At 39.6% G+C, this 23,200-nt stretch overlaps 1 protein-coding gene across 2 annotated transcripts in view; it reads right to left on the bottom strand.

Annotated features, from left to right (window-relative positions):
- Nucleotides 1–23,200, bottom strand: part of poc1b (POC1 centriolar protein B) — a 34,758-nt gene that overhangs the window by 6,733 nt on the left and 4,825 nt on the right. The window lies entirely within an intron of this gene.

The following is a 23,200-nucleotide window of genomic DNA, read 5'->3' as shown; positions in this document are numbered from 1 at the left end:
TCAATACTAACACCGAGGCTCCTGATAGATAGCTTTGCAAATGTAGCAAGTGGACCCAAGTTTTCCATAACACTAGATACAAAATTTTTAGGAGCACAAACAAGAACTTCAGTCTTCTCCTCATTTAGTTGAAGAAAGTTTCCAGCCATCCAACATCTAATGGAGTCTATGCACTTATGCAAAATCTGTAGCTTGGAAACATCATGGGGCTTAAAGGAGATCTATAACTGAATATCATCTGCATAGCAGTGATACGAAATGTCTCTCTCATTAGTTTACGACTGCTGTTTTGCATGTACACACTCTCGTACTATATATAGCATAACATGTGAAGTTGGGTTTTAAACTGACTGTACATTTGTAGTTATTAAAGCTTTTATCGCCAAGCTGAGAAATTTTAGGAAAATTGTAGACAATGGGAAAAAGTTAAACTATACACAAAGCTTTTTGTCAGCCTTTACAAATCTCAAAGAAAAAAAATAGTCTTACTACGTGACATTCCACAGAGTACATCAGCACCCATCATGTAACATTGGCACTCCTTTCCTGTATCACACAGTTTATGCACCACCGATATTTTTCCTGTAATGGGAAGGGAGCATTCTCTAGTCACAGGATGCCATGTAATGCAGTTAATAAAGCAGACTCCATGGCAGGAGGAAATCCTTAACCCCCCTCTTACCGTCCTCCACCCTGGTTTCACTTTTTTCCACTTTCACACACAAGCAAATGTTTTGCCTCTGGATGCATTATAGGTGGCACGTACGCACATGTAGGCCAGCAACTGTTACCAACTCACGAATATACAGTCACTGTCCAGAGGTCTTCCCTTGACTATTAACGTTCCTGAAATCCTTGAAATGCAGTGGAGTTGGCACATTGCTATGTATAATCAGAATCCTGATTATGGTTTGATATACTCAAGACAGCTAAAAACAACACTATATATTGGGACCAAAGCCAAAACAAATATACATCTTTTATTGTAGAATGATAAATGTTAATTGTGGTACAAATCCATGATTCAATGGACCGACTCCATTTAAACGAAGAGGCGTTGTTTATTTTATCTTTTATTTTTTTGTGTCAGATTGCTGCTGGCCTGAATGTGGCCTTAGCCCTGTGTGAAAATCTCATCTTCTTCATTTGAATGAGGCCAGCACATTGACACAGTGAATGCCAAGGATTCTTAGCTTTTTCAATAATGACATGAAAAATTTCACACACAAAATAACTCAGTGAAAGGGCGCTGAACTAGCTAATCAAATATGTGGAATTACTACAATTTTGGTTGTTCTGTAATGTGAAGGCTATATGACTCCAAGACAACTGTGAAACCTCTTTCCAGTGATTTGGTTTCTAACAAGCCTTTAAAGTCAGACTAACAATAGTTATTGCATCAGATTTAGTACTGATTGCTGAAAGTGACATGAAATTATTGATTTTTTTCCCCCCCTCACAAAAAAGAAAACCACTTTTTTAGAGACGACAAAAAAAAACAACCAGTCCTTTTCCCCTCTGCCCCTAACATTTAACCTGGCAGGTCATCTGAAGCCTCCATTTCATGTTGGTCCTGCCAAGACACCACAGCAGACGACTCATTGTCCTTTCATCTCTGTCACCCCTAACTGTCATCTGACAAGGTGCTCTATACCACACCCACAAAATGAAATTGTGCCTCCTCAAACAAAATTAATAAAAACAAAAACAAAAAAAGCCCCACAACAGTTAAGTACGTTCACATCCACCTTTGAACACACAGTGACGTGTCAAAAAGCACACAGAGAAAATAGGCAAAGCACACAGTCACATGAATTAGCACAGATGTTTGTCAAAGGTGTGGCGACACTGATGTTTTTAAAGCACAGATGAGCAGGAAACTAGAGGACGTTCATGTGGCTTTGAGGAAGTGCATATATCCACTTGATTTCTCACCCTCCCCTCTCTCTCTCGCTCCTCTGTCTGCCTCGAACATCCGCACAGAAGCCACCCACACACAAACAAAAATATCCTGCTTGCCATTAGATGCAGTGTTTTCTGTCCACATCACACACACATAAATGGAACTGTAAACACCTCAACCACAGCTAATAGAAAAACAGTAGCTTCCTGCAATGTTTCAGTGGCAGATGACCCAGACACACAGAAGCTAAAAGCACTTGAACACACAAAGCGGGGTAATGTGAAGAAAAAAAGGAATAGTTATGCGGTTACAAATGAAAGCATACTCATTCTCAGAAGACCACACACACAGAATAACATGGTTAGACCCATAACACCACGCATAATGCACTAAACAGCAGCTTGAAACCTGCCTCACACCAACACATATCTTAAATAGAAATGTGTGATATACACACGGAAGTGATTCTTACAAGAAATGCTCCATGTCATAGCTCAAGCATACAGTACAAGAAAAACAAATTTGATATCATCGCTCTCTCACACACACATACATCGTATTATTAAAACTGGTGCTGAAATGAATGTGTGCTGCTTTTAAATAAGGTGTGCAGTCCCTTCAAATGCAGAAGTGAGAAAAAAAAAAAAGGAAAGAAAAAAATCATCAGTAAGAGAAAAGGAAATAAAGTGAAACACACAAAAAAGGTGAAGAGTTCTGGCTGAATGCTCCTGATAAAGAATGAACAGTTTAAGAGTAACCAGTATAAATAAAATGCTAGACTGGCTGAATTTATGATGTATTATTTATGGAATAGCAGAGTCCTTAATAGAGCTATCAGGATCTTTGAAGCTGCACAGACAGAACTGACATGGAGCAAGCAGTTCTGGGATCAGATTTCTCTCAGAGCTTGATAGAGATCAAAACTGAACAAAAAAGGAGGATGAAAAAAATAAATAAAGGAGGATGAAAGGATCTCAGAAACATGGCACGACATGTGTTGATATTGCTTCACTTCAGCTTACATACTCACAAAACCGTTAATAAGGCAATATTACAAAAACATTGCAACGAAAATGTATTGCAATGCCCAAAGTGGACAAGAAAAACAAAAAGAAAAACAGAGTTGAGCTAATTAAGAAAAAAAAAACTAACCTCACCAGCTCACAAATCTCACAAATATTATGCAATCCAAACCTTCTGTCACTTATAAGTTGTGGATAGGGTTTGAGAAGTTTTAGCTTTGTTAAATGTGAAATATGTAGGAGTTGCTTAATGGGTAAAGCACAGCACTCATATGAATAGTGTTTATAGGTTACCACTCATGCTAAAAGTGGATACAGTGGTATCAGAGGACTTTTCATGAAAGCCTCTACCAAAAAAGGTTGTTCAGTGTTCATTAAATATGGTCAAGCACTTGCAGCGTAGGTGTGGAAAAAGGCTTTGCACATCATGAAGCAGATGTTTTTTTTAAAACCACAGCACAACAACAGCTTTGTCACCTGATGTCTTCATTTTTAAGGGTAATGAGTCACAGAGTAAAGCCCTCATTATCATTATCATTAGTCGTGTGGTTCGAACATAAATAACTAATTACTTGATGAATGGACTAAAAACCCTTGACTGGCTTTATTAAATATGTGTCACAGCAGCAACTCAGAGACAACCTGCAATTTTGTGTTTCGGTGGCAGTGGTTACATGTCTGGAGATTGAAAGAGACAGACAGTTACTGTAGGACAGTCTGACCAGGTCATTGAAGGATGAGCACAGCCAGATCCCATAAAAATGACCTCCAGCAGCCCACTGGTGTCAATGTTCCTGAACAAGCAGTAAGAACATAAGGGTGGTCTGAGGACCCAACATCCTCTAGTGGGCTCTGTCCTCACTGCGGAGCATCATTAAGGTTGACTGGCATTTGCCATAGATTACCAGAGTTGATATGTCTACCATTTGCGCACTGTGCTTTTTACAGATGTGAAAGGGCCTGAAGAAGCCATGGCCACGTCACTGCTAGCTCCTTCCTGTGTGGTTCCTGTATGAATTTACAGTCACCATAATGTTCTTCTTGGCTTCTCCAGACCCTTTCACATCTGTTACATCTGCTCAGGGTGAACCTGCTATCATCAGTGAAAAACAAAGTGCGCCAGTAGTAGGTTTTGATGGTGGGTCAGTGATGGTCTGGGAAAGCATATCCATACAGCGATGCTAAGACCTCTACAGGCTAGGCAATGGCACCCTGCCTGACATTAGGGTTCAGGATGAAATCTTTGGACCCACTGTGGGACCCATTATGAGACTCAAGGCAGGCAGTTCCTGGAGGATGAATGAACTCATTCCACTGACTAACCCTGACCTAAATCAAATACACACCTCTTGAACTGATCCCTGACTGTCTGGACATGAACCATCACCTCTCTGGTGGGGAAGGAACTTGCGCTAGTGTGTGAGATTGAGAGATACGAACTAGATATAGTCAATCTTACCTCAATGCGCAGGTTGGGTAATGGGACCAGTGTCCTGGACTGGGGCTAGACTCTGTTCCAGTCTGGAGTTGCCCTCAGTAAGAGGCTGCGAGCAGGGGTGAGTATTATATCACCTCGGTTTGCTTCCTGTAAAAAGCCACGTTTGAAGCTGAACCTGAGTGGTATTCTGTTACTAGATTTCTATGCAAACACTTTGTCCATAACAAACACCATGTTCGAATATAAGGATCTCCATAATCGCACGTGGCACGAGGACACCCTAGGTTGTAGGATGATGATCAGTTTTGTAATTGTATCTTTGGATCTGTGGTTATATGTTCTTGACACTTGGGTGACAACAGGAGCTATGCTGTCAACTGATCACCAAGTGGTGGGGATTTTGATCAGGTGGCACGATGGAGGATGCCAGACACCCCTGGCACACCAAAATGTATTGTGACGGTGCGCTGCAAAGCTCAGCCAATCTATGTCTCCCCTAGTGGTAGTGACTGAAAGAATGAAATCACAACTACAAACAAATGAGCTTTCTCCAAAGAGTAGCTGGCATCTCCCTTAAAGATAAGGTGAGGAGCTCAGCATCTGAGAGGGGCTCAGAGTAGAGTCACTACTCCTCTACATCAAAAGGAGCTGGCTGACGTGGTTCAAGCATTTCATAAAAGCGACTCCTGGATGAGTTTTATCAGGCATGTCCCACTGGGGAAGACCCACGACACGCTGTAGAGATGACATCTCTGGCTGGCCTGATAATGCCTTGGTGTTTCCTTGGACAAGCTGGACGAGGTGGCTGGGGAAAGGGAGGTCATGTCTTTGGTTAGGCTACAACACCTGTAGTACTTGCCTCAGATAGGCAGAAGGATGGATGGACGGACGGAAGGATCTAGACAGTTTTGGTCATTGGTCATATTAGCTGTGGAACTTTAAACCATTAGTGACGCCATAGAATCATGCTGAAAGAAGCTGGTACTTATTCAGAGGCTGCCCATGAGCTGAAGCAATCCAAGTACTCTGACCTGGCAGCTGAGTGCAGGTAGGCTGGCTGTAATGCTGTAGTATTCCCAGTGGAACTGGGGTGTCAGGCTTTGTCAGCTTCTCAACTTCAAATCTACTCCACTTCACAGAAGCAGGACACAGAAGAGTAACCAAGGAACTGGTGGAGGAAGCAGGAAAAGCTAGTTTCTGGTTGTGTTTAAAGAGATGTGGGGGCCAAAAAACCCCTAAGGCAGCAACAAGGGGTGCCAGGAAAAGATCCTGGTCATCACTCTAACACCAGGAGATGCACTGAGGTTAAAGCAAATCGTAATCGACTGGTGGTCCTCAGCTGATGACCCAATCAAGGCCCTATAGATGTTTACCATGGCTCCCCCAGGGTAGTCCTGTCAAAGAGCAACGTTGGAGGTGCATCAGGTAGAAATGTCAGGCAGGTGTGACACCATCTTGTGTGTTGATCTGTTTGTATTTTGTATCTAGATATAAACAGCAATGTACCCAAATTTTGTCCTGTAATTAAAGGTTTTTTTTTTTGTTTTAATTGGTCTCATCTAATCAAAGTACACTGTTGAAGAGGTTTTGTGATTTGTTCTCAAGAAAATTTGAAATGCTAAGCCATGCTGTTCTATTTGGAGAGTAGCAGCTTTCTCCTGGATTTTTTTCACCTGGATTTTCCTGCAGTTTCTACAAGCAATGTATGGTCTGACCTTGGGGTGAATTTCACACGACTGTATACAGTTGGTTATTTAATGAATGTATTTCAAAGATGAATGTATTCACCTGTCAAAGGAAAGAAATTCTTGTCATGTAACTGGTGTATGTGTGTGTTTGTCTGTGTCTATATTCTTGTCACTCATGTACCAGTAATACAAGGGTGGCATGCTGTGGCGGAAATAGACAAGCACGAGTGGCAGCCTGGCCACAATGCATGCGAGCAGGAAGCTATTAACATGGCATTACAAGACAACCAAGGGGCAGGAAATTAAATTTTGCTGCCTCTGAGAAGGTCATGTCCAAGCCCTCCCTTACTGTGGATAACTGATTATTAGTTAGTTTTCTATCCACAGCTGTTCTACCTCTATGTGTTTTTATGTATTCCTTTGAACATTCCAAGTTCCCTATATTTTTAATAAAATACCTATTCATCCTCAAGTTTTGAGTATAAAACACAACTCTCGCTCTGTTTATGGTCTGTATTAAAAGGTTTCTACAAATTGAACAGTTAGCAAGCAGATAGTGTTAGTGTTACAGGTGTTACAGTGTAAATAATTTCACTTTGTAGGTTTAAAAAATGTGTAAAAAAGAAAAAAATATATAAGTGTAACATTAAATAGAACCACACTGCCCTAAAAACTGCTGGTCGACTGGGCCTAATGGTTTCCCTGATGAAAACCCTTCCTACTGAGTAAATAATGTTTAACATGAATCTTGTTAATCATTAATGCCGAACACCATTTGGTTCCTGCCACGACTTTCTTCACACTAAGATAAGCCGACAAAGTCAACATGTCCTCCACTCAACTGAATTATGACGGCAACAACAGAAGGGCACTAAAGGTTTTACACCAAACAGTGTTGATTTTAATCTACTGAGTCAAGGTCATAACAACATAAAAAACACTGGGTCTGCTTTGGTTTTGCTCTTGTGGAGACGACCTCCAATTTATGCTGTGATAAAGGCAGGCAGGAACATGTGTTCTTGACATGGCTGTAATTCACTCTCAAATGCCCACACAGTAAACATGGATCTGAAATGAGCAGGACTCGCGCACCATTTGTGATGCTTTCAAAATTGAGGCATCAATGGACAGAATCATAAATGATCACACCCATGCAAATACGCCCACACACCATTTCAGTTCTTGTCTTCATGCCAGCAGTTGTTGTTGCTGTCGGATATGAAGGCACTTTTTCACTTAATAAGTCCGTTTTTTTGTAATGGCTGAATAAGCTCACCCATTACATAACACCTGTAAACATGGTTGAGAGAATTTTTGTCAGTCCATGCATTGCCACTTATCTGGCTCCAGGTTGTATGATGAACAAACTAGTCAGAGACTAAATATCAAATTAAGAGACAGACTGATAGCTATAATACAAAAAAAAAACAAAAAAAAAACTCCAAAATTGACAAGGCAAGACAACAATTTTAAGAAATAGAGTCACTGAGAGTTTAAATATATTAGCTGTATGAGCCCAAGTTTTCTATGAATCCCAAGGGATTCACCACAATTGAAGCTTTTAGATTACAACTGACGCTCAGTCAGTGGCCTTTCCGAGACCTCAATATTCATCTCTATTAATTCACCAAAGATCAATTAGTAATAAGTCATTTTTTTGTTTTCCCTAGCCGTTGCATACTGTTCTCATTTATGTCAATTTGAAAAGCAAAATCCTTTTTTGAAACTGCTTCCCCTCAGGAGATTTGAAGTAAGAGCCAACAGCAGTACCCATGGGGAAAAAAATAAAAATAAAAAATAAAAATCACCACTTGGCTTAAGGACACTTCTGGAGGATGTTTACCGTCATGAGGGACTGAACATGAAACATGGCTCTCTGGGTTCACTTGTAGACAGATTTAATCAATGCTGCACATGCGGATATCGTTAAACAGAGATCTTTTTGCCAAAACCTGAGCTAACAATGCATCGTCGAGCTGAATAGGAGGTACCAACATAACCCGAGGCACACTCATTTAACTAAATCAAATTACAAACCCCCCCCCCCCCCCCCCAAAAAAAAAAAAAAAAACTATTTACGTCATTGATGTAGATGCCAGGGAACAGGAAAAGTCAGTTTCCTACTTTTGTTTTACTCCCTGGTCCTTACTTTTCATTGGGTCTTGTAGATCCTATGTATGGGGTGGGGTGGGGTGGGGGTGGGGGGTGTTTTTCTTTCTTTTTTAAACTGGATTTCCTCTTTATACTTCCACTTTCCTCTCTGTTACGTGCCAAATGGCAGAGTCTCTGCTATCTGATTATATTGGTACACCCTGTACAAATATCTGACTAAACAGTGCAGACACTAAAAAGGACCACAAACAGAAATAGTGAGCTCTGTCTGTTTTGACAGTTTCATGGTATCTTGAAAAATGATTCATCACCATCTTAAGCTTTGAGTTTACTCTAAACCGTATTGTGGTGGGGCGTGGTCTGCGGTGGCGTGCAGGGAGGGCGGACGCACCTGCACGGCATCCACAATCACGCCCGCCAGGTTAAAACACGGGGACTCAGGTGTGTGTTGTAATATGGTGTGTGGTGTGATGCAAATATTAAATAAAATGACAAATGACAAATAAAACTTGAAACTTGAAACTTGAAACTTGAAACTAAAATGGCTCAGAACACTGATCCCTGGACCCGCCGTGCCTTATTCATGCCACACGTATATTATTTTAATGCCAAAAATAACATTAGATAAAAATAAAATAACAAATCTAGGAAAACCACTTTGCAAACCAATCTGAAAACTTTCCATCCTGATGACATACACCTGCAGCTTTCATTTAAATGGCTTTGAATAGGTATACATCACAGCAAAGGTTCCTAAGAAAGACTCTTGTTAGAGAGGAAATTAGCCTTTCACTGAGTTTAGAAGTTTAGAAACTCATATCCTAACCAGAGGATCGCCTTTGGTTTCTTTCCCACCAAAGTCTCAAGAGGAGACTTTTGGTAGGAAGTGCTTTCACAGCGAGGAAGTGAATGAGCGTCATTGTGGCTTTGCGCAGGATTAGCCCATTTTAAAGCCCCTTAGTAAGATTTAACCACATTATTCACATTTTAATGGCCATTCCCACCCACACATACACATGCCGGCTAAAATCACAAATCCATAGGAATGAAATAAGAGCAGAGGTGTAATGCAAAGGAGGAAATACCAATGTTCATTGATCTTACTCAAGTGTAAGTATTGTGCAATTGAAATTAGAGCAGTGAAATTATCGAAATGGAGAGGTGTATAAATATTGCAACTACTTTAATCAGAAAGCATAACCATAACAAATGCCGAGTAAAGACCAGCGCAATCATGAGTGAGGATATATGGAAGCCAAAATAGTTGAGCGCAAATAAGGTCCTTGGTTAAACTGAATGACCTTCTACAATGGCAGACACCCTCCCCACATGCAGATGGCCTTTCCACAGAAATTCAAAGGATGTGACGTTCATGCTCTTGGCTCTCTTCTGCTCCCTTACAGTAATCCATTAACAGTCACAAATGACGGCTGACGGCACAACAGAGATTCCACTCAAGAGTAAAAAGGACAAATCTTAAACTGAATGTGGCTTCAAATAATACTGACAAAGTGTATTGTACTGGCAACAAAAAAATAAATAAAACAATAAAAATTTCATTAAAAATGCATCATGTTGAAAAACAGTTATTTAAAAACCCCGACTTTAAGAAGTATAAAGCTCTGAGTTTATTTGTACATCCATGCTACATGGAACAGCTGCTGAACAGAAAAAAAGATCCTGCCCATTACCAGTAATGCAACTGATTACAGTTGCTTCAGTTACAATCACAGATGACAAAGCACAGGACAGTATTCAACAAGGCTATGCAAAGACTTGACATTCACCTGAAGTACTGCTATACTTCACTGAAGCAGCAGTGTTAGGTGAGAATATAAAATTTAATGGTGCTGTGAAAATAAAAGCTAACGTCATCTAATATAGCTCAAAATATTGGGCTTGCTTATTGAAATGTCAACAATAATTCACATACAGCTCTAACACTATCTACCCCCTCCAAAATGCCAACCTGTGGGAAACACTGATAGCAGGTGGCTAAATGAATGACAAGAAAGGCCAGCTGATTGTGCTGGAGAGGTCCTCAAAGAGGAAGCAGCTAGTGCTTCCATCAATGTGGAGCAACAGAGGGAGCACTCAAAGAAGGTGGTAGAGCTAGACTGTTTGACTGACTGCTGCAGCAGCAGGGGGGTAGAGGCCGTGCTGTGCCTCTGCCCTTAACGGTACAGGCAGGAGGGAGCAGAGCACTTCCCCCAGGCACCGGCAGCCACAGGTGGGCTTTGTGGTTTGTCTTCATGAGCCCTGTAGCACCCAGCTGCCTGTCAACCCTCTATCAAAGAGACAAACAACAAGCAGGCCTTTTCTGTCCACACATGTGTCCATGTATTAGTCAGTGTGTGCATCTTCACAGCAGTCTTTCTTTAAAGATTAAAATTAGCTTCAGTTTTTAGGTAGATGCTCAATTTTTTGAAAGTGCACCAGATCAGCAGCTTTAAGACAACAAACCAGGATTTGAAAAGGTGGAGGAGGGACACATTAAGGTGAAGACAGTAAGCAAATAGTGTATGTGTAAATTTGCCGTACATCTTCAGCTGTCTTTTCAGGCTAAAGTCCTTTGTAGACATATTTAGGCTGCTTTTTGGCTCAAACAAAAGCTACATGTTCCATACTGTTTCACTATTCATGTACAGTATATGGACTTATACAGGATCCTGTTCTAACCCTAACCCAATATGCTATACAAACATTAGCTATCTCATACAGCCATTCAGCTAACACAACGTTTAATAGGGAAAATGATTTTTGATTACTTTCAAATGTTGGTTTTAAAACAAACTGTGTTAGTTTGTAACATTTTCTATGTTCTTCAGCTTTAAGAACTTTTTTACTAAAGTACTAAAACATTCAAGGTTTTTATTATTTAAAACAAGTTTAACAAAAAGTAAAACCTAAAATAAATGAATACTCACTTCCTGGAAAATATTAAACTTCAGATCCCAGTTCAAATAAAACTTCCTCCTCTTTACAAAATTTAATCTGATTAATTTGTCTGTAGTTTTTTAATGAAGCTCTGTCTGCCAGCTGATTAGCCTGCATTCTATGTGTTTTAAAAGGTTGCCAAAGCACAGATTAGTAACTTGGTAGTGTTCCCAAAGCTGATTAAATTCAACAGCAAACATACTGCCTATTTTTCTAAGTAGAAAATCGATTCCGATTCCTCCAGCTACTCCAGAAAAACTGAATGATATAAAACTCAAAACTTCACAAGAAGTGAGCTATGTATTAATTTCTCAAAAACAGGAGCAATATCACAATTGTGTAGACAAATGTACAGGTGTGCTCCGAATCGAACAGACCCTAATGTGGGTGGAGGAGGTGGGTGAGCAATAAGAATGTGCTTCTTGAATTTCTGAAGATGTGACAGGATTTGTTGGCAGCAGACATGCTTATTTAGTAACCCCAATGACATTCCTGGGTTCACCCAACTCCTCTTAACATCAAAGCCAGGTTTTTATGTAGGCGTCCAGTCTAAATACCAGAGCGGATGGTTACATCAGATTCTGTGTGTATTGCTAAAATGTCTCGTCCACTTCTGCCTTTAAGGCCAGAACAAAAGGTTCTCAGGGTTAGCCTGGTTCTCTGATAATTTAAGCCTTGGCAATTTCTAAATCACTATTTGATGAGAAATTAATCATTTGACCATTTAAAGTGTGAATTTGAGTGTGTGAGTAAGAAAAACAATGTAATTTTTTTTATTTTAGGAGGTACCAGTTATTCTGCCAGAAGGTACGCAAATGTAGGGCTTCATCCATTGCAGAGGAGTTAAATGACTCCAGAGGTAGGAACGGTAGGGAAGGAAAAATTGTAGACAGTTGATCCTTTCTTGTGATTTTATTGTACCACCTCCACATGGGTCAAATGTTAATGTCAAACTAGCCAAACCTTTCAGCCCACTCTCTCCTGCGAAAGGTGATTGTGGAGACCATCAAGTGTTTCCTCCTGTGCAATCCCAAACACCAAAGCTATTGTGTTCTGCAGTGAGTGGTAGGAACAAAGGAAACATGGTGTATTGCCAAGTTAAAAAAATAATAAAATAAAAATCAAAGTGCATCAGGCAACGAAAAGCAAGAGAGATATTTTCAGTGAAGAAAAGGACAGGAGCAACGAATGAACTGATTTCTGAACTGCTGAGAGTGAACCCAAACGTGCCACAATTTCTCCATCCGTACAGTTTGTCCAGTCTAACTACTTAAAGCAGTTACTACAGTAAGAAGCCTGGATACCTTTACACAAATAACTCACAGCTATACCAGATAGTTTAACTTTGTAGTTTTGACTGAAGCAAAACCACAAAATCATTTTTCAAAAACAGTTAATCTTCTAACTGTAGATTAACAGACTTTATTCACAACCCCATCAATCCAACTACCCACGCTGCAGCCACTGTACCAGGCAGCAGTACTAACACCATAATTACTATCATTGCAACTGTGGTGCTGCTCAAAGATGGAGCGCACAAGTCACCAGATGTGTCTATACCGCATAAGTTTACCTGGTGCTGATAGTAGTTAACAAGCCTTAGAACATAAAACAATCAAGCAAATCTGTAAAGCATTTTGTTTTTGAGGAGACTTCTTGTCAATTGGCTTCACATGAGCTTTTCCAAACATAGCTCCTGATGTGTGTCACAAGATCTTGACAAGGGTCCTGGATGTCAGTTTAGACTGGGGCCTTTGAAGTGGTGCAGCATTGGGACTTTCTAAGAATAACTAACTGTGGAGAGGAAATAAATGGGCAACTTCCCTTCATTAGGCTCACTTATGAGTCCATATATAGCTGGTCACAAGGGGACTTGCAGCCAAAAAGGTGGCATGTGGACAAAGTAAGGACATCTATGCTTTTGCTCAAATTAAACAGTTTTATAGACTCTTTTTAATACAGCATTTGTTCATAGATTATGAATTCTATGACACTGGAAGGATAAATTTGAGGATGTTATAAAAGCACTCTGAAAACCAGTTTTAAATTACTGCTATAAAAATGTGGAAACCATGACGCCATGAGTAATTTTAGATCCCAATTTTGTTGAATAACACACACTGAAAATAAATTATAGTTTGGATGTGCCTGCTGTTATGTCACAGAACCTGATTTCAACTATAAGACCACCTCACCACCTTACCATCCCAAGAGATTTTAATTTCTTCTCTCCTTTGCATTACTGAATCTCAGCAACAACAAAATCCGTGAAATATCACAGAAGACAACAAGTTGTCCCATTAATTTTGAACTTCTGAAAAAGGGTGGGCACTTTAAGAATTATAACGATGTTTGGACAAACAGTTTATGCAAACTTTTTGTAAAACCCCTTGAAATGATGCCCCAAAATCTGCACTTTAATCACATATTGATTGTTTAATTTGGAATCTGCTGGAGCACAGAGAAAAACCAAAAACATTGGTACTGTGTCCCATAATTACACAAGAGACTATAATTTCAACAAGCAGCTCAGCAAGCAGTTAATTTAACATCTGTGTTATAGCTGAGAACATCAAACACTGGAATCTGAAAACACCAAAATGGATGAAAAGCCAAGTAAAAAAAATATGAGAAAACTAAGAAACATTTTCTAAGATGCTTCATAGCATCACTTAAACTTCAGCAGTTACATATTGCTTGCATGTAATCATGACACATATCCCACTATATATCCTTTTACATCTTAGAAAGTTAGAAACCCTGGAGCACTGACTGCTAAAAGCATCATACTGCTACACACAATTCACACAACTATTACAACTGCCATTTCAAAAGCTACAACTCTCACAGAAACAGCCTAAGCAGATGGATGTCCACGAGAAAGATTTGATTGAACTGCCTTGCCACATAAATGCCTGCTAATCAGCTTTAGCTCTTAAGCTAATACCAAAAAGACTGCAAAGCACCTGTGGGAAAGGCATTCGCCATTCAGAACAATCTCACAGCTAATTGCTCATAGTCTCGTTGTAAAACAATGCAACCTCTCAGACTATAGTGGCGACCTAACCTTTCCTATGTTCCCACACATACTGTGCGCTAAGCCTCCACAAAATACTTAAGCATCTTTAACCAAAATCCCTGCGTCTAAACTGTGGCAAACAATTAAAGAAAAATAATAAGATAAATAATACAGTAAAACACACAATTCAACAATATCACTAATAATCACTCTAAAGAAACCCCATAGTCACAGCTTTTAGCACAAAAGCTTCATTATGTTTCCTTGCTGTTTGGGTTTAAATTTGATTAAGACATGACTTTCTCAAAGGATCAAACAGGTATCCCCCCAAAGTCTGGATACAAAGAGCCAAACAATCATGTGCAACGTGACTGCTGCGAGTGAAAAACCTTGTAGCAAAACGTGACCGGAACGGACGGCAGCAAAAGTTGAGTTAGAATCATCCTGATTACTGGACAAATCCCTGAACCATTTGTCTCTCTGAGGTTTTTACGCAAGTAAAGTCTAATCCATTTCCATTTTTTAAACATGTTTTCTGAGTGAATTCTGGAGTCAGTGCTTGTTTTCCTATAAACACCCACTATTTTGCACTGTAGTGTGCATGATGAAAGACGTTCTACCTCACATTATTTGATTAGACAGAAGTGGGGAAAATAAATGTAAATGTATAATGTGCGTGAAGATGACTTAAGAGGAAACTGGACTTATGCAACAGATGTGAATGCTCAATATATGAAATGTCCATGGACGACTGAGAAAAAAACCCAACATATGTAGAACAGTTGTACATGGAATAGTGTATAACAGCAGTATTAAGATCTGAGATTAGGTCTGAAAAAGAAAGAGGAAGAGAAGGGTTACATCAAACAATAAAAGCCCATTATTGGCATCAGGGCAACTGTGGTCAGAGTAGGGGGATCCACTTATCCCTCTCCTGGGAGCAGAGAGATGAATGACTTCCTCACAGGTGGACTATGAGCTTAACAGGAGGGGGGTAGCAGTGAGAGATGGTGGGGTTTAACCTGGGAGTGACAAGGTATTGGGTTACAGCTGCACCTCCGGAGAGAAACCGTGACCAGTGGCTTTCTCATCTCACAGGAAATGGATTTATTTTCTGAGCCCTTTCCATTAATCCTCCCTTGCAGACATATGCATGGGTGTGCAAACAATTGCACAAGGGTTCGCACATACAGAGTAATGCGCATACACACCCATGTGTGAATAAAAGACTGGCGCACAGCCACTTTTACAAACATGTCATTCCAAGTTTTAGAACGTTTCTGAAGAACTAGTGACATTTGTTAGGAATAACTACATTTCCACTGCAGGGATCAAGTTCCAGGTGAATTATTTTTTCCACCAAAAAGTCCCGAACTGAAAGTCCTTATGTGTAGGGCTGATTCTGAGTCGTGAAGTAGCCAGCTTACAACATTTTAGTCATTTCTGCAATAGCTGGTGAAAACCAGTTTACTTACTGAGGTATACTGCATAATTGTCAGTTATTTTTTATAAACACGGGATTCAAACTTGGGATGTCATATCAATGTATGTGTGTAAGAGAGGCAGAGAGAAAGTTATAGTAGTAGAGTGAGCAACTCAGTGATCTAAGAGGATGAGGCATTAATGAAAACAGAAAGGTAAATAAGAAAATGTTCTACTGGTATATTTTATAAACCACCCTAGAAGGTACATTTGCTTTGAGACTGTTGTAAACAAAATCAGGCTTCATAAAAACACACCATACTGATTCAGTTAGAGCATTATATTGGGTTTTATCTAAGCAGCCAGTGCCTAACACAAAACTCAATTTCTTAGTCAATTCAAAGCACAGTCCTGTTTTAGCTAACCTTGCCCCTAGTCACCCAAGGTTGGCAGGTAGATGCCTCTCAATGGGAAGGAAAAAAAAAGAAAAAAAAAAAGAATATAAAAAACTGTTCAGGAGAAGGAAAAAAAAAAAAATCAATGTCCACTTTTTCTGCAAGCCTAGATGAGTTATACAGAAATAGACTCGGCCAGCAGCAGAGCCATGAGGCGTCTGATCTGCCTACACAGTTCACCAGGCCACATCCTCTCTGCCTCCACTCAGGGAGAAAATAGCATCAACGTGCAACACAGCCAAACATTAAGGTAGCCTGTTATTTCCACAGACATATGCACTGGTTCTCTTAAATGGGTTAGCTGCAGTTGAGTCCACCACTGTTAGATGAACTTAAATATATTAGATACATTTGTAGCCTGTATTTTCAGTTAAAGCAAATGTGTGAGTGCACATTAGATTCAAGTCAAAGTATATTTCCTTCCTTCTAAAAATCTGAAATTATTAAACTTTAAATCAATTTTAAATCAAAATACCAATACAATAATCACCTACAATATTAAAACTACCCACTTGATACATCTAGTGAAAAAACATTTTTCACTAGTCTGTGCATCAGCACATTGGTAGTGGATTGCTTGTTCCTCGCATTCCAGGGACACCTGACCGGATCAAGTGACAGCTGTATAGATTCCAGTTCATGGCCTTAAGTTTTTGTTAATTTCCCTAAAGCTGTTTTACAATGTCTTGCTGCTGCCATAGACAGTGTGCTGATCAAAGCAATACCAGTGTCAAGGAAAACCCACATGAATGCCTGGACCCAAGGTTTCCCAGCAAAACACTGCACTGCAATAAAATATATTCAACAAACTGTGAATGAATCCTTCCTTATTTAGAATTAGCAAGTTTGGAATTATTAAAAAACAAACAAAATATAAACATAAAGCCTAATAAAAAGTGTAATTAAAGTGCAACTAATGTTTCATGTTGTGTTTCCTTCTCCCTTCTGGCCAGATTCTCATTGGAAGGATGACATCATTATCAAATTTGTCCTTCTTTGTCTCATCCAAGTTCTATTTTTATCTCTCACCTTAGCCTCCATTTAATTCTCACAACAAGCAGGAAAATAAAATGCAACATCTTTGCCTTTCAGGTGTCCTGGTAATACTTGTAATAGACCTCACAGTCTATTCTTAGCTTATTGCAAGGACCGACTGTCAGCACGTTCCTACCAGTGGCACCTGAGGATACTGCTGTAACCTTCAGAGAGCATTCAGAGAACAGGGAGTTAGTCAAACGTGAAGAACTGGTTGAGGTAGGTGGCAGAATATAAGACGTTTCAAATGACAAAAATGAAAGTTCAGAAATAGTTGTATTGTCCTTGTGGAAAAATGACAATTATAGAATTACAGTTAATTTAATAACAGCAATTTGTACTACATGGATTCTACACAAAATCACCCTTGAAAACGATTTTACTGAGAGCAGATATAAACTAGCATTTTAAAGATGTTGGCATTGGAAGTAACAGGTTTGTGCAGGGAGTCATCTTTTTAAAAATGGATCTATATCAAGAATGTAGTTGTGCTGTATTGGTATCATACCTTCATCGTACAAATTCATCTTGAACAAAATTAGCCTCTAAATGAAAAAAAATAAAGGAAAACTTTTGGAGAAACAGTGCACAACCGTGTTATGAGTTGTTTCATAGTTTGTCCACCAGAGGGCACTCTGCAATGTTCATGTTGGCAAAAGGTTAAGAAAGCCACAAACAAAACAACCAGCTGATCCAAACAGTGTTGGCAAGTCACTGCCGTATGCGTCAACCCAGCGGTTACATTTCTTTGGAGGTGAACCTCAGGTTACGTAGAAGACAACGGCGTAGGGTACAACAGAGTTCCGGTTATAGTGCAAGTTACAAAATGGCCTGTATTTGTATAGCACTTTACTAGTCCCTAAGGACACATCCAGTCACCCACCCATTCACACACTGGTGATGAGCTACACTGTAGCCACAGCCACTACATTGTAGCACTGACAGAGGCGAGGCTGCCGGACACTGGCGCGACCGGGCCCTCTGACCACCTTCTAAGTAGGCAACGGGTCAAGTGTCTTGCCCAAGGACACAACGATCGAAAATCGGAGCCGGGGTTCAAACCGGCAACCTTCCGATTACAAGGCCCAACTCTTGAGCCACGATCGCCCCCAATATACAATGTAGATCTGACACAGAAGTGACAAAATCCAATCAGAAGGACACCTTACTTAATTCAGAAATAAATGATCTACAAGAAAAACCTTTTGCCCTGGTAAGAATCTGAAAAGTCAGTGCCTCAAAAAACAAAGAGAAACTGTCAATAAAATAAACCTAAAGTAAGTCTAAATACCAAGTAATCGATAATGTCCCAAGCAATATCTAACAATGAAATATCTTATGCAATTAGTAAGGCAGATATCAAACTTACTCACTAAACTCCAATGACACATACCGCAACTAAATGACCCATCCAATCAATGAAAAGCACACAGAGCTGAAAATTATCTGACGTAAGAGTACAAAGAGTATATATTTTTAAAAAAGAAGAAAAAAAAAAAGAATGTTGATTTCTTCATTGGAGGCAAAGTGTCAAAAAAGTAAAGTGTAATGTCTCCTCCTCTTCTTGGGAGCTGTACATGCTCAGCCACATAGACAGTGATTCACATAGTGCCACACTATCTGTCAAACTGCTCATGTTGGAAAACAACTGTTTGACAAACAGCAGTAAACTGATCATTACAAGTAGACAGGTTTTAGAGAACGTCAAGTTAAAGCGTGAGCAGACCGTTTACACAGTGGCCTTTTTGACAAAAGCATGTAAATGCTATCCATAATTGTGGCTATGCAACATATTTAATCTAAGAAACAGAGAAGCAACGCCATTTCCATACACAGCAATCAAGAGTTACAAAAAAAATGTTTCTTTGTTTGGAGGACACCACAAAGTGCTTCCTGTAAGTCGGTGTTGCGCAAGGTTGAGATTAAAGGCAAGCAGAAAAAGGAAAGAGGGAGGAGGGAAAGAGGAGAGGAGGGGAAAAGGGGAGGAGGGGAAAAGGACAGATGTGAACCTGAAGAGAGAATCTTGTGAATCAGTAATAAGGCTTGCCCTTCTCTTGTATTTTTGATGAGAAGGATCAAGTTTTGGGACACTTACATGCAAGCATCGGATAGACTGGAAGCGCCATGGGGAGTCTCGCAGCATTATGTGACGTGTACAGTGTCTGAAGAAGGGGTTCCGCTGTGACTGCATGGAGTCGTCATATGCTCAGGAAGCCTTAAGTAATATTTCACTTGCACAGACTGTGCTCCACTCTGTGAGCTGCATTAGGGAAACTGCTGCCCATATTTGGCCTCTCAAGGCTAAATATGTGACTCCTTAATTTTATGACTATTAATGGTTTACTGACTAGAAGACAGAACAGCATTTAAAAACAAAACATAAAAATTAATAAATAAAAAAATAATAATAATAATAAACACATAAAACAGGTCAGTATACGATTTTAAATCTTTTTAGCTCATCTCTTAAGAGGAATGCTCCTGTATACATTATGTATTTAAAAACACTGGACAATATACTTGACCGTTTTACTCAACCAAAACAGATAATAACAGAAGGCCATCTAATTCATTTTAAACACAGTGCTAGTTTACATATGAATAGTGCTTTGTAAAAATGTGAAAACTGCAACCTAAGGGGCAAAAATTTGCACACCTGTAGTTCTTAAATTACATAAAATCACACAAATCAAATAATCATTACATGTAAATTTATATTAGGTGCATAAATGTTCTATATTCCTGCATTTTTATCAGTATATCCCTTCATAACCATGTGAGTAAAAGACAGTGTGAACCAAACAGACTATGGGAGGATATAGTATGAATGAAAGTGCTTGGACCAAGTGTACAAGAGCACATTTGCCCAAGTGCAGCAGTGTGTATTTCTGTGTGGGTATGTGTGAATGTGAGGCTGTTATGCAGCCTCTGGGAGTCTGTGTCCTGGTGGAAAGTGAACCCCTCCTCCACCCATTACTATCTTTAGCTCATTTCCGTCGTGTCTTGTCACTCGTGTTCTCCTCTACAGCACTTAAATCTGGTATCTAAACCTCCGGGCCATCCAATATCCTGTACTTCCCCTACACAGAAAGCCAGAGAGGACTGTAGAGAGGCGGGGTCTTCTGTGTTCTATGCAATCACACAAATGTACATGGCCAACATGTTGACAATTGACAGATGTTCCTTATAAATTAACATACTATCAATACTGCACACTTATTCACATAGAAGTGTACCATACATGGCCACAAAAGAGGCAAATTCCCACACAGATCAATGGTAGAAGGCCTGTTAGTAGAGGACAATTTGTCTGTTTAAACTGGTAATGCTAACGTCTGCAGGAACACTAGAGTTGGCACAAGTAACCAAATCAAACCTTCTGCTTTCGATTAACTCTTAAAACATTTGCCATTCATTGTATTTCTTTTACTGCTGACTGGAATCTGTTCAGTGGGATGGTAAAACTCTCCATGTAATATCTTGTGCTGTATTTCCACTTAACTATAAGAGACGCAAGGAGGGACTGTGCTACATTTAAAGAAACGTAAAAATATACAGCTGCACCATGCAAGGTAGTTGCAAGAGAAGTTCAAATAAACTGACAAGAATGGATAGCACAAATGAGTGGTTTTATTTAGCTGCATCATTCAGTTTCATTAGACTTTCTAACTCCCACAGAGATGTTGTCACATTAACAAACAAGAGGCCATTAACAAACAAAACCAGAGGCTTCTTAGTGACCTCTGTGGTTTCCAGACAAATATGAGACCCAGTTCCTGAACAAATTCCACGTTTAGTCAGAAACGTAATGGATAAAGTTACCATGTTAGAAACAGAACTTTGAAACAAGATGTTCATACTTATAGCCTCCTCAATCATACAGAGACAACCAGCAGATGGCAGCTGATAATGATTAGATACATCATTTTGTGAAACTGGTGTGTCTATCAAAGTTTTTTAATGTCAGCTGATAGTTGCTACAAAACAGAGAACGGCCCAGATTCTGACTGAATTTTTGCTCAAAAACTTATTCTGCTAGTGCTGCTAGCTCAGCGCTCAGAATTAGTCACGTAAAAGAGGAAGACAAAACAGCTGATGCCCCAGGAGAGTCATCGTGTCATTACTGACACCTGCACTTCCATACAAACATCCTGAAGGTAATCATGCAGAATTGTATAGTTTTGTAAACACTTTTGCAAAACTACAAACATTTTCACCAGTTAAAAAAAATATTTCGAAAGAGGGGAAAACAACAATGTTATTCACACTTGAATGTTTGCAGCTCAGTCAGATTCTCTCCAGGGAACTAATACACACTCAGAATAAAAGCAAACCAAAGTGAATACTAGCAGGTTTAAAGGCCATTAGTCAAAAAAGCTAATAAAGCACAAGTGATAAGAGGAGATGGCCCTAAATTATAGACAGGGAGGTTACCAATGGCAGCAGGAAGGCCAGAGTATAGCAACCTTCCCATGGGGCCACCCATGTAGCCACCTCAGGCAACTTGCATGTCCCAGTCGTTTTCTCTCACTCTCTCTCTCGTTCTCTCTATTTTCGTTTTTACTTGGGCCCATTAGGGCGATGAAGGAGAAACATGGACACAGAGCGGAAGGGAAATCTCTCTGAGGACATCTACAACAGTGAGAGACCAAAGAAACTAACCAGAAGGGAAGACGAGAGGAAAAGAGGACAAGGCAGAGGGGGAGAAAAGATGAGGTTTCTAAGAGATGGCTATCAGGAGATGAGAGCTGACAGGAGGAGTAGCACTGAGGGCTCCCTGCTCTGAACCAATTTAAACAGGAATGACCCTCACACACATTATACACACACAGTACTAGTGACTCATGTCATGTACAAACCCCTGGAGCACAATCACAAACACACACAAACAACTGGGAAATCACTAGCACATTCACACACTGTAAATGCTCATTCAATGCTCATAAATATGCACATGCATTCATGTAAAGACAACCTGCAGAAGCCACTGAAAAGTGATGATATATGATAATAAGTCAGAAGCTGTGTCTGTGTGTGACATTCATTCATCTTGGTGCAGTGATTAAAACTAGTGCATAATAATGCATGCAATGGATTCAGAGGATTGAGGAAGAGTCATATTCTTGGATTCTAGTCTAGAAATTAAATTTCCTGCCTTTAAACTATTCTGTCTGAAATCCACATCCAATTCTCACAATAATCTAAAGCCTCGATTTAAAATCAAACACTGTGCAGTCTTTGGCACAACAGTGGATGAGGTATTTTGCCGCACAATCAAATGAAAATCAGTCAGTCTCAGTTCTGTGAAAATGTGCATTACTACTCATCTTCATTAACATTTCTTCCCATTTATGCCGGATGTGTGTTTATGAAGTAAGTGGATACCTTGATACATGATTTTCTACTCTAGTTCAAGGCTTGGTCAATGACCCACATGAGCCTCAAAACAACAATATATCACAGGACTAAAAACATGAAAAAATAAAGTGGGATTAACAAGAGAGGGGAAAAAAAACAAACGTAAACAGGACAGCTGAAAAAGGTGGAGCGATACATATATGGTGGCAAAAAGTGCCCTGCAGCAAACAAAAACGTATCCACGTATCTGACAGAACCACTGAATGGCAAACACAGCTAGTAGCTGTATGTTATTAATGATAAAAATCTAAATTTGGATAACATTATTCTATTTTAAAGTCCCATAATTTATGAGGCAAACAGACTGAAAGTAAACAGAATTGAGGAATCCTAAGACAAACATTAAAGAGGAGACATTTCACTTTGGCCCATGATTTTCATGCTTATCAAACTGGTATGCAGCCATCACAATCAGGAAGCCTCCATCTAATCTACAGTTTATTTTTAATCATGATATTAACCACCTTTGTCTACTTACAGTATTTGTGTACACTGCACCATTATACTACAGCCTGTTTATGAACAATTTACAGTCATTCTAATCGTAAACACAAAGCAAAAATAAATAAAACAATAATATACATCACAGCATCCTTAACATCCGCTGCAGCAAGTTTTAGAAAAGCTTCAGGATTTCAAAACTAAACACTGGTCTGCACTGCCACCTGGTGGTGATACGAGCATCCACTCCAAATGATACAAGTATGAATTAGTTTAAGTCGTCTATAAAATGTTCTCATAGACACTATAA

The sequence above is a fragment of the Neolamprologus multifasciatus genome, chromosome 7 (genome assembly GCF_963576455.1).
Source record: "Neolamprologus multifasciatus chromosome 7, fNeoMul1.2, whole genome shotgun sequence".
NCBI classification, from domain to species: Eukaryota; Metazoa; Chordata; class Actinopteri; order Cichliformes; family Cichlidae; genus Neolamprologus; species Neolamprologus multifasciatus.
The sequence above is the reverse complement of the archived record's forward strand: the minus strand, read 5'-3'. Positions and strand labels throughout refer to the sequence as shown.